Here is a 13,208-nt window from a genome sequence, read left to right on the forward strand (position 1 = left end):
ATAGAATTCTCACCCAAAGTAGGAGTATAATCTGTTCTTGCCTTGTTTAGTCGCTAAGTCAGGTCCAACTCTTTGTGACCCATGGACTGTAGCCCACCAGGCTCCTCTGTCCATGGGGTTTCCTGGGCAAGGATACTGGTTCGGGTTGCCATTTCCTCCTCCAGGGGATCATCTGACCCAGGGATCGAACCTGCATCTCCTGATTGGCAGGCGGATTCTTTACAACTGAGCCACCTGGATAGCCTATATAAAAATGTTAAATCAACCCTCCAAATTAAAATCTTTCAAGGTGCATGAAGTGAATGACTATGTGCCAGCCTAATACTCTAAAAAAAAAAAAAAATTTGGAGGTCAGTGTCTGCCACATGAAATTTACTACACAATATATACTAAACATAAGAAGTTAACAAATTGGAAAGTATAAATAATTATTTCAAGCATTGCAATAGCTTCATTTAATACAAAATTCTTTTAAAGTAAAATGAAAACTTTAACTTATAGCATATTTTGTCTAATAAAAACATTCATCTTTAAGATTTCTTTTACTTATCATTTTTCAAAGTTAGTTTTAATTTTTTCCCAAGTGACTCATGAATAGTTTCCAGAAGTAGCCTCTTTCAACTTCACTCGCTGTTTCTGCAGATAGTTACCTTCCTCATTCTGTGTTTATACTTATATCTCTCTCTGGATCACTCTAAGATGTTTTTAATGGAAGATAAAGATTTAATGGCTTATTTAATCATCTTTGGAGAAGGAAATGGCAACCCACTCCAGTATTCTTGCCTGGGAAATCCCATGGACAGAGGAACCTGGTGGGCTATAGTCCACGGGGTTGCAAAGAGTCGGACACAACTGAGTGACTTCACTTAGTCATCTTCCCAAATTTTCCTCTTTCCTGCCATGCAGTAAAAATTAAAACAACGCTAATTTACCTTATACAAAAATATAAGTACTTTTCCCTGTGAGACACGCTGTGTACCATGATTCTATTCCTTCTTTCGTTCTTGTCCAACGTTTGCTTTCCCTAGAGTTAAGAATTTAGTAGTCTTCTATCACTTCTTCTTAGGCTCACCTGAAGAATTCTGTTTAAAAACAAAACCAACTGCTGTTTCCAAATGGCCAAGCCTGTTGCATATTGGGTGGTTGTTAGGTTAGGCTTCCTGGAATCACCTTATCATTCTGTTCCAGGGTAAACAGGCATCTTCTTCACCCTTCTGTGCACCTGTTCTCCTATGACTTCTGTTTACTTCCCACTTCTGCCATATTTGCGTCTTTCCCACTACAGCCAGGAAAAATCCTCCACTTTTAAGGATCTGTGTGATTAGACTGTGCTCAGCTACTCAGGAGTGAGGTTGTGACCAAGTCGTTTGCGACTCCATGGGCTGTAGCCACCAGGCCCCTCTGTCCATGGAATTCTCCAGGCAAGAATCCAGGAGTGGATTGCCATTTCCTCCTCCAGGGGATCTTCCTGACCCGGGGGGTCAAACCCACATCTCCTGCATTGCAGGCAGATTGTTTATCACTGAACCACCTGGGAAGCCTAGTGATTACATTAAACTTACCCAGCTGATTCAGGATGTTGCCAGATTTCTAGTTTAATCACCTCTGCTTGACAAGCAAACATACACACAGGCTTTTGGGGTTTAGTTTGTGGATAACTTCGGGTACCCATTATCCTGGCCACCTTACATATCTTTTAGTATCTATTTTTTCTCACTTCTTTCTTTTAACTCATTATTAGTTATGTTCATTTGCTCTTGGGTTATTTTTTTAAAAACACGTACAAATGTTTAATTCTTCACTGAGTTTGTCACTTCCTTTCTGAGTTTTCTAAATCTGACACACGTTGCTTTCTATATCTTACGCCATTGTGTCTGCTGTTAATCTCAAACAATAAAACGGCCAATTATTTTACCAACAAAACCAGTTTATTCAAGAGCAGCAAAGACTTGCTGTGGGAGACAGGCAGCTAACGGTGAGCCACATGCAAGCCCAGGAAAGCCAAGCAGAGAGAACTCTTCGAGGGAAGGGGAAGTGGGGACGGGACTGTAGCAGACGAAAAGTCCCCTAGAGGAAGTTAGCTGTAGAGCGGCTGCTCATTGGCTGAGCCGTGAGAGCCTCTCATTGGCTGAGCTGTTGCCAGGCGAGGGGAGAACTCTTCCTCCCTCCTCACCATGCCCGAGGGAGATGGCAGGAGCGTCTCTCCCTGCTGGAGTCTGTGTTGCCCTTCAGTGGTGTGCGCATGAGAGCTCCTCCTCTGGCACCCTACACGTGAGGGGGTGTGGTTTCCCGTGACTAATTTTCCCGTTCATTTCTTTAAAAATATCAGATTGTCATTCTCACCTATTTTGGGGGCACGACTTTCTGGCTTCTGTAGAGCCCAGAGAGGAAGGCAGAAGACAGCGCCCCATCTAGAGCCCAGCCCCAAGGCCAAACCGCCCGGGTCCCCAGCACCTCGGCTGCACGCCCACATCCTGCCTGCTCAGCGTGGGAGGGTGACCTGAGCGCAGAGGTGGGGTCCGTGGGGCCATTCCGGAGGAGGGCGCCCAGATGCTAAGATTAGGAAAAGCGTGAGGAAGGATGGATGAAGAAGCCGTGGTACTTGTACGCAATGGAGTATTACTCAGCCATAGAAAGGAAACGCATTTGAGCCAGTTCTAACCAGGTGGACGAACCTAGAGCCTCTTATACAGAGTGAAGTAAGTCAGAAAGAGAAAAACAAGGACTGTATATTAGAGCATCTAATCTGGAATCTAGATAGCTGGCACTGCCAACTGTATCTGCAGGGCCGCAGTGGAGGTGCAGACACAGGCACCAGGCTTGGGGACGCGGCGGTGGGGGGAAGCGCAGGGTGGGACGATCGGAAAGAAGGGCACACACCACCGCGTGTGAGACACACAGCCGGGGGACGCGCTCTGTGACTCAGGGAGCGCAGTCCCGGCGCTCTGCGAGAACCTAGTGGGGGCGCCCCACTCCAGTACTCTTGCCTGGAAAATCCCATGGACGGAGGAGCCTGGTGGGCTGCAGTCCATGGGGTCGCTAAGAGTCGGACACGACTGAGCGACTTCCCTTTCACTTTTCACTTTCACGCATTGGAGAAGGAAATGGCAACCCACTCCAGTGTTCTTGCCTGGAGAATCCCAGGGACGGGGGAGCCTGGTGGGCTTCCATCTATGGGGTCGCACAGAGTCGGACACGACTGAATCAACTTAGCAGCCACAGCGGGGGCCGGAGGCTCCAAAGGGAGGGGGTGCGCATACACCCATGGCTGATTCACGTTGATGCATGGCAGAAACCAATGTTATATTGTAAAGCAGTTATCCTCCAACTAAAATAAATACATTTTAAAAAGTTGAATGAAGATATTTGCACTGCGTAGCCTCATAAAATGCTTATTAGTTACAAGGGCAAACACAATAGTTTGACAGTGGGGAAGCTCATAAACACTACTTAACCAAGAGCCCTGGTCAGGTCAGGCAGCCAGGACAAAGTCCCGTCGACTGGCCGCTCATCAATGGCACTGGCGTTCTCAGGATGAGGGCAGCAGGGTCAGCGCCTGGTGAGATCCTCTCGCACGCCTGGTGGACTGCGTGTGTCTCCCAGCCATCCGCGCAGAGCGGGAAGAGAGCTGAGAGCTCCCTCAGGCCTCCCGTTACCTCCCAAAGGCCCACCCCCAACCCCATCACGGTGGAGGTCAGGATTGCAATGTATGAATCTGGGGGGAAGACGTGAACACTCAGACCACGGCACCAAGTGACCAAACTCTGCATCCCCAGTGATGGGACAAACTGCCACTACACGCTTTTAACATGACGAACTGAGGATACAGCACTTACGTGGTGTTCTTGCCAAAAATGCATAGTCTAAATCTAAGATGTCATGAATTCTAATTAAAGGACGTTCTGCAGAAGACCTAACCGGTACTCTTCAAACACAGCAACGTCACGACAGACCAGAAAGGCTGGAGCCACTCTGGATAATGGGAGAGCGAGGGCACTTGAGCAGTGATGACTCGGACTGAATCCTGAGCTGGGAACAGTGTCTGCTACTGGGGATATGTTCGGAGCAGCTGGAAAGTTTGACCGTCAACGGGAGAGGAGGGGCCTGGCTGGCTCACGGCTCATCATGAAACACTGAAGAATCCTGCAAACTGGTTGTCGCTGTTGGTAACTAAAAATCAGCCCCGGTGAGCCATACACCACGGAAATCGGCAAATGTTCGGAATTAGGACGGCCCACCCGTCACCCCACCAGCGTGCCAGCCGACAGTCGTATGGTAGCAATTGTCAGTTTCCTGATCGGAATCTCTCTACCGTGTGGGGCAGAGTTCTTATTCTCAGGAAGTCCACAGTGAAGTGTCTGAGGGTAAAGGGACCCAGTGTCTGCCCCTCACTCTCAAATGGTTCTGAACAGATCAATGAACTGATCAATATATAGGTATACTCTGATAGGTGATAGATACGATGATACGGTTAATACAGCAAGATGGTGACCATTGGTAAATCTGGGTACATAGGTCTGTCACACTCTGTAAGTTTTAAGTTGAAAACCGAAACCAGAACCCTCTAGTACCTGATATGCTTCGGCTGTTAAGTCTCGGATACATGGCTGACTTGCCAAACTCACAGAGGAAGTAATCTTCTGCCCAGGGCTCTCAGAGCAGCTTGAAGCGGCCTTTCTTAAAGACTTCACATTGTCCTTAAATTTTCTCATAATAAGATGGATGTGTGAATACCTTTCTCTTAAAAATAACTTGTTCCACTTACATTTCTGTCAAAAGCAAAATTATTTTGCTTCCTGTTGGCTTTAGAGCTTCATTGGGCAGTTTCACTGGGTTCTGAACACAACGCTACTAAGAGCTGGCAGTGGCTGCAGCCGGTGAGAAAGAGGTCTCGTGTTAAGAGGCAAGAGGAATTTAACCCGGACCGAAAACCTTACAGAGGGTGGGCCACAAGGTTGGTCACTTGCGGCTACCTCACACTGAGGTTAGGGTGTTGTTCTACAACGTGATTGCTCAACACGGGTTTGACTGACACGCTAAGCCTGACAGCACTTTGCCATGGGATGCTCTGGGCACAGAAGGATGTTCCGCAGCGTCCCTGGCCTCCACCCATGGGACCCCAGGAGCAGGGAGCCCTCTCCCCATCAACCAGAATGTTTGCGGATGTCCCTGAGGAGGGCAAAACACCAGTTGAGAACCACTATTTTAGAGTCAGAAGTATAGAAAAGGCAAAAGCAAAAAGAAGAGGTTGCTCTGTATATAGACACACATATATATGAAAGGTGTTTTAAGGGGCTAGTTCTTTCAGTGAATATATCCTGGTCTTTGTATGTTGTGTATATGTTATTCTTCTTGTGTACTTTTTAGATTCACCAATTTAATCAGCTTACTTTTCTGTCTCTCCCATGTTTAGAGAGCAAATTCACACCCATTTTGGACTTATAATCGTATCAATGTGCACGCACACGAACATACACTCAGTCACGCCTGACCCTTTGTGACCCCACAGACTGTAACCTGCCGGGCTCCTCTGTCCATGGGATTCTCCAAGCAAGAGTACTGGAGTGGGTGGCCCTTTCCTCCTCCAGGGGACCTTTCTGACCCAGGAATCGAACCAGGATCTCCCATGTCTCCTGCATTGGTAGGTGGGTTCTTTAACACTCAGTTCAGTTCAGTTGCCCAGTCATGTCCAGCTCTTTGCGACCCCATGGATCGCAGCACGCCAGGCCTCCCTGTCCATCACCATCTCCCACAGCTTGCGCAAACTCATGTCCATTGAGTCAATGATGCCATCCAACCAGCTCATCCTCTGCCATCCCCTTCTCCTCCTGCCTTCAATCTTTTCCCAGCATCTGGGTCTTTTCCAATGAGTCAGTTCTTTGCATCAGGTGGCCAAAGTATTGGAGTTTCAGCTTCAGCATCAGTCCTTCCAATGAATATTCAGGACTGATCTCCTTTAGGATGGACTGGTTGGATCTCCTTGCAGTCCAAGGGACTCTCAAGAGTCTTCTCCAACACCACAGTTCAAAAGCATCAATTTTCGGCACTCAGCTTTCTTTATGCTCCAAATCTCACGTCCATATATGACTACTAGAAGAACCATAGCTTTGACTATATGGGCCTTTGTCGATAAAGTAATGTCTCTGCTTTTTAGTATGCTGTCTGAGTTGGTCATAGCTTTTCTTCCAAGGAGCATGTGTCTGTTAATTTCAGGGTTGCAGTCACCATCTGCAGTGATTTTGGAGCTCACGAAAGTCTCGCACTGTTTCCCCATCTATTTGCCAGGAAGTGATGGGAACAGATGCCATGATTTTAGTTTTCTGAATGTCTTGTTTTAAGCCAGCTTTTTCACTCTCCTCTTTCACTTTCATTAAGAGGCTCTCTAGTTCCTCTTCACTTTCTGCATATCTGAGGTCATTGATATTTCTCCTGGCAATCTTGATTCCAGCTTGTGTTTCATCTAGCCTGGCATTTTGCATGATGTACTCTGCATATAAGTTAAATAAGCAGGGTGACAATATACAGCCTTGATGTACTCCTTTCCCAGTTTGGAACCAGTCTATTGTTCCATGTCCAGTTCTAACTTGCTTCTTGACCTACATACAGATTTCTCTTTACCATTAGCGACACCTAATTTCTATAATAGTATTAAATTCTATTTCCTTCAGTTACATCTAATGGTTCTAATTAGTTAATCTTAGCTCAGATATAGTGATCAAATTCTGAACTTCGGCATCAAAGGTATTTAACTAATGGGTTACAATAATGAATCAAAATAGTAACAACAATTCACAGTAATTTTTAAAAATCTCAACTCTTCAAGAAGCTTCTGAAACACCAAGAATGCAAGTTTCCAAGGTGTGAATGTACTGTGCACTGATAGGGTACCATAGCGATGGCTTTTGTATCAACTACTTATGCGTAGACACGCACTTAGCAACAAGATAATTAAATTCATAAAGAGGGCTAAGCATTATAAAGCTAAATTAAAAAACCTCAGAGAAGTCCTGGGGTAGGAAAAAACCACTTTCACATTGTTCTCAGTACTGAAGGATATCTAATTAGAAGCCATCAGCTGAGGGGGGAGTCCATTAACTCCCCGTGATAGGATTAGCTATCATATCGTTGAGAGTTTAATGAAGATGGAAAACGGGATCCCTGCAAATTGTTCTGGTGCACGCCGCCCCCTAGTGGCTGTGAATGGTAGCGCACCTTTTCCTATTGCCTGCGCTCTGTATCTTCTTCACCCAACCATTTTTCTTCTATTTCTTTAATTCCACTTGATTTAATTAAGTTCTATTATATAAACATTGAGAGGAGTATTTTCATAAAATATCCTGCAAACAGGTAGAGTTTAATCGTTCATGTTTGCCACCATATGACTGTGGGCAAGCTGCTTACCTTCTCTTGAGTATTGTCTCATCCATAAAATGAGCTAAAACAAACAAGCAAACACAAAAATTAGCTCAGAGGCTCAGGGACAAGGGGGCCTCCCTGGTGGCTCCGTGCTATAGAACCCACCTGCTAATGCAGTAGACCTGGGCTGGAAGAACCCCTGGGGAAGGAAATGGGAACCCCCTCCAGTATTCTTGCCTGGGAAATCCCACGGACAGAGGAACCTGGTGGGCTAAGTCCATGGGTTCACAGAGTCAGACATGACTTCGTGGCCAAACAAGAATAAATCATGGAACTAAAAATGCCATGAGGCTGTATATAACCACTAATAATAGTCCACACTCTTGTCGTGATGTCTGTTTCAGACCCTCTGTATGATCTAAGCAATCCTTCTCACTATACATGCACCCACACATGAAGACTTTGACCCTGTTTGCGAATCAGAGATCAAGGCACAGAGAGATTAAGGAAAGCCCCAGTTAGCTCAACTAGTAAGAGGATTTGAACTCAATGTGACTTAAAAGTCCATACTTTTAACCATGACGCAAAACTGGCTACTAAATCCTCGCTGAAATAACGAATGAAGTCGCTTGATGAACATGCCAGGAGGGGAAGCCTGGGTGTTTCTTTCCCAGCATGTCCGTGCCTTTTGCACAATCTATGAAACATTTAGCAGAGCTTACAGGTCAGGAAGCACTGTACTCACCCCCCACCTCTGTCTAAACTATTCTAACTCTTTCAAGCACGGGATGGCTGACCCCGAGAATGAAAGCATGAATGCTCCCAAGTGCAGACGGAAAGAGGATCCCCATGAGTCAATATACATTTTCAATGTTTTAATATTAAAGAAACAGGGACTTTCTATGCCAAGAATATGCAAATAGGAAGTCAGAAGGCATTTCCCCTAGTCCTACCTTCTGAATTTATTATCAGAATCTAATTAAAGGGTTTGTTTCTATAACATATTCACATCTCTTGAGTCCATCTTCTCTGCACGCTCAGGTTTTTTGGCTGTATTGCAGCAGGTGGAACTTCCCTGACCAGGGATTGAACCTGTGCCTCCTGCAGTGGAAGCCCAAAGTTTTAACCACTGAACCACCAGGGAAGGCCCTCTGCACCCTCACTTCTGCACTGCTGAGCCCAAGGTCCTTTTTTACTTTTTTTGGTTACATTGTCTTTATTTTTAGGTGTCAGTAAGAAATACAGTGACTAATATATGTTCACACAAAGACTTATACATGAGTGTTTATAGCAGCGTTTTTCATAATAGCACAAACTAGGAAGCATTCAAAACGTCCACCGACTGATGAATAGATAAATGAGTTATAACCATACAATGCAATATTAGTGCATATTCATAGTAAGAGGAAATGAAGTACAGATTCAAGCCACAGTACGGATAAACCTTGAGAACATCACGCTAAGAGCAATAAGCCTGTTACAAAAGATGACTCCATCTGTAGAATAGGCTAAATTCAGAAGCCTGAAGTAGATTAGCGGTTGCCTTGGGCTGTGGGGTAGGGTGGAGAGTGACTGCTAATGGGTAAGGGGTTTCCTTCAGGGAGGACAGAAATATTCTAAAATTAGGACGTGGTGATGTCACTTTCCCTTTTCACTTTCATGCATTGGAGAAGGAAATGGCAGCCCCCTCCAGTGTTCTTGCCTGGAGAATCCCAGGGACGGGGGAGCCTGGTGGGCTGCCGTCTCTGGGGTTGCTGCGAGTCGGACACGACAGAAGCGACTTAGCAGCAGCAGCGGCAGATAGGGCACAACTCTGCAAATGTACTAAAATCACTGACTTGCATGATTTAAATGGATGAGTGTATGACGTGAATTATTTCTCAGTAAAGCTGTGAAAAATAATGGTAAATTGAAGAACTCTTATAAGGAGGTGAGTTAAACGATGCAGACTCATCACTGGTTTTCTTAAACAAAACTTGGAGGGTGAATGAGTAAGTACAAGAACAAGCTACATGTGAGCACAGAATCACCGCCTCTAAGGGCGTCTTTTTTTTATCATTTCAAATATTTTTTAGCCTTTTATCCATCAATTTTGGTGATATGAAAATTAATACATGAATAGCTTTCTTAGTTCCCAAGTCAAGTAAGAATGCATTTCCCATTTCTTTGCCCTTAATTTAAGGCTTATTTTGGATATTTAAAAACGTAATAGTATGTTTCCTTCAATTATGAAAATGAACTTTAAGCAGGGAAGCCTGGAGTGCTGTAGTTCATGGGGTTGGAAAAAGTCGGCACAACTTAGTGACTGAACAACAGCGTTATTAAAAATCCCACATTCACAAATTATAAATAGTGACCTTCTCAGTGTTAAAGTGCTGAAGGAAAAGAATATTTTAACAGAACTTTCACTCTATGGACTTTACGATAGGAAACACACGTGCATTTTAAGGCAAATTCCCCCACTGTATAAATGACTCTCTGGGAGCAAGTTAAGTGTTATATTAACTTTTTTGATAGAGTAGTAATTGAAATTACACCCTAGTGACTTAGAAAGTTACCTTCCAAAGCTGCTCAAAGAATCAACATGGAGAAGCACAGCTCAGCTGAAACAAGAACTCCAGGGGCCGACCTAGCCGGGGCCAAACAAAGATGTGCACCGTGGCCTACTGCCTGCCTGCAAGCCCCCGCTGCCCTCGTTCACCTCGCCTCCGCCAACAGGTCAGATCCTCGTCTGCGGTATTTTAAATGACAGAAATCTGTGACGTAGGTTAATGCTCCATAGCTGGGGAAACTGAGGCTTAGCAAGGTCAGGAGGCCGAGAGAATTATGAACAAGTGGTAGAAATCCTCAGGAAAAGGAGGAGAAGGGGGCAGCAGAGGATGAGACGGTTGGATGGCATCACCGAATCAATGGACAAGAGTTTGAGAAAACTCTGGGAGATGGTGAAGGACAGGGCAGCCTGGCGGGGTAGTCCACCGGGTTGCAGAGAGTGGGACATGGCTTCGCGGCTTTACGACAACAACCACAATAAATCCTCAGACTCAGGAAACCCAGTGAAGTGAAGGGAAATGTGCTAGGAAGTGTCCAACAGCTGGTTTCCCGCCTTGAGCTCTAACTTAGAGCACTTGCCCATTTCCTTAGTGCTTCCTACCCCAGTGGGCTTCAGGCCACCAAAGTGATTTCATGGGCACACACTCTGGGCTGACAGTTGGCTGTCATATTCTCCCTTCGGCATTTTTCTATCATTAAAAACAAAAAAAAAACTGACTCCATAATCTTTAAAATTACCATCGCCCCCACTTCCCCAAATGTGGGAGGGATTGCACAAGTCAGCACCCCCACACGCACCCCCTTCCCGCTCGGCCACAACCACAAAGCTGTGGCACCTTTCCAGGGTTGCCATCACCCTGCCTACCACCACGGTGGGTCCTTGCTGCCATCTGACTGATAAGGAACTGATTCCAGACCCCATCCCTGTGTCTGCCTCACGTGATTCAGTCTGGGGGCACTGTCTTGGTTTGAGGGCCTTGGGAGGGGATCCCAGGAAACGCCAGTGCGAGCAGGGAAGCGGGACCAGGCGGTGAAGGGAACTCATAAAGCCTGTGTCCATTTAACTAGAACTTGAACCCGAGCACTGGAAGCTAGCGGACACACGTGGGATGAAGCTCCTGCCCCCAGGGGTGACAGAGCTGGGGGTCCTCACCTATTCCCCGTCTGCGATTGCAGGCACTCTCGGGAGGTGCAAATCCCCTGGCACCTCAGGTCTTCCCCCAGTGCAGGCAGACCAGGCTCTGGTCGCTAAAAAAGCCAAAGCCGGAGGCTGGCCCGGGGGCAGAAAAGGTTCAGCTGAGGGCATATGGGCTCTGCCTACAGACCTGATGTGCCCCGAGTACTGTGAATGCTGCTGACTGTTTTCCATCAGTTACGGACAAAGTCTGAAATGTAATTATAAGTACAGAAGGGAATGCAAGTTCTTGATAGTATAAAAATAAAACTTGAACTAATAACATGGGTGGAAGAGAGTATAGATACACTGACTTCCTCAGCTACCTTTGCAGGGAGCCGATAGGCAATATGTAAATTTATAAATAATGACTTAGGTAAATAACTTACAACTCACAAAATCTTCCACTGTTAAAAGTAAAAGCATGTAATTTTTAAAATTAGTAGTTGAAAGAAAAGACAAATTTTTATTCTTTGAAAGATGATTTTTATGGTTGATGGGTCAGGATATATATTATTTAGAGTAAAAAGAACCAGAAGAACTAAAAAAGAACTAGAAACAAACTTAATTGTATTAATAGCTGGGGGAGACCTGGGTTCGATCCCTGGGTTGAGAGGATCCCCTGGAGAAGGGAAAGGCTACCCACTTCAGTATTCTGGCCTGGAGAACTCCATGGACTCTACAGTCCATGGGGTCACAGAAAAGTCAGACACGAGAAGGCGATGGCACCCCGCTCCAGTCCTCTTGCCTGCAAAATCCCATGGACAGAGGAGCCTGCTGGGCTGTGGTCCATGGGGTCTTGAAGAGTCGGACACAACTGAGCGACTTCCTTTTCACTTTTTACTTTCCTGCATTGGAGAAGGAAATGGCAACCCACTCCAGTGTTCTAAGCCTGGTGGGCTGCCATCAAAGGGGTCACACAGAGTCGGACACGACTGAAGTGACTTAGCAGCAGCAGCAGCAGCAGCAGCAGCAGGGTATGGTATCAGGTGAGACCTAGGTGAGTAGGGAGGATGCAGATACTTTTAGCATTTTCTGCTTTCTTTTGATTTTAAACCACTGGTATGAGTAACTTTCATAACAGACAAAACAAATGCAAATAAATCAGAGCCTATTACAAAGAATAGCTGTGAAACATCCTTAAAGAGAATACTGCTGCTGCTGCTAAGTCGCTTCAGTCCTGTCCGACTCTGTGCCACCCCATAGACGGCAGCCCACCAGGCTCTGCCATCCCTGGGATTCTCCAGGCAAGAACACTGGAGTGTGTTGCCATTTCCTTCTCCAATGTATGGAAGTGAAAAGTGAAAGTGAAGTCACTCAGTCGTGTCCGACTCTTTGCGACCTCATGGACTGCAGCCTTCCAGGCTCCTCTGTCCACGGGATTTTCCATGCAAGTGTACTGGAGTGAGGTCTACATAGGAGTTAAAAAGAGAGAGGCAGAATATATATGTACCCGTCAAAAAAATGATCAGGATTTACTGAGTGAAGTTAGTAAATTAAAAAGCAGTAAGCATAGCTTCCAAATTAGGGAAGTGAAAAAAGTGCTGTGTGTATGTAACACACCCACGTGTAAGGCTGTCTGGAAAGGCACATGTCAGTTTGAACAGACCTGCAAGGAAACCGCGCCTTTTCCTTTCTCACTCATTTGTAACTCAGATGGTCACCTGCAGGCCAGCGCGTTGGAGCCCCGGGCTCCTGGAGAAAGTCGACTCTGAGGACGGGCTGCAGACTCGCCGAGCGGGCTTCGGGGGATTCTAGAATCTACAGCTTTCCCCTTAAGTGCTAGTGGTTTGGGATCACCTTCCTCCACACGTGACAGCGCAACTGTGAGAACACGCAGGGTGGAAAGCACAGCAACGCAGCGTTTGCACGTCCACACACCCTCCAGTGCACGGCGCGGGGAGGTGTGCGCTCCCGACGAGCGTGCACACACACCTACCCTGCACGCACACTTCGGCCGCACCTTGGGAAGCCAGTGGGTGACCCAGGACTTCAGCCCGTCTTCCACAGCAGCGACCCGCGGGCGTGCACCTGACACCATCCAAAGGCCACTATTTCCCCCTGCCTCCCGGCCGAACCCCACTTTCCACCCGGGCCCACCCCTCAAGCCTCTGGCCTCTGGGCACCG

At 46.4% G+C, this 13,208-nt stretch overlaps 1 long non-coding RNA gene across 1 annotated transcript in view; it reads right to left on the reverse strand.

Annotated features, from left to right (window-relative positions):
- Positions 1 to 12,802, reverse strand: part of LOC138445408 (uncharacterized) — a 31,616-nt gene extending 18,814 nt beyond the window's left edge. Inside the window, exon 1 of the long non-coding RNA XR_011258858.1 lies at positions 12,745 to 12,802. This is a non-coding gene — a long non-coding RNA (uncharacterized lncRNA). The remainder of the gene's footprint in view (positions 1 to 12,744) is intronic.
- Positions 12,803 to 13,208: the final 406 nt, after the last annotated feature.

Source organism: Ovis canadensis, chromosome 8 (assembly GCF_042477335.2).
Source record: "Ovis canadensis isolate MfBH-ARS-UI-01 breed Bighorn chromosome 8, ARS-UI_OviCan_v2, whole genome shotgun sequence".
Lineage (NCBI taxonomy): Eukaryota > Metazoa > Chordata > Mammalia > Artiodactyla > Bovidae > Ovis > Ovis canadensis.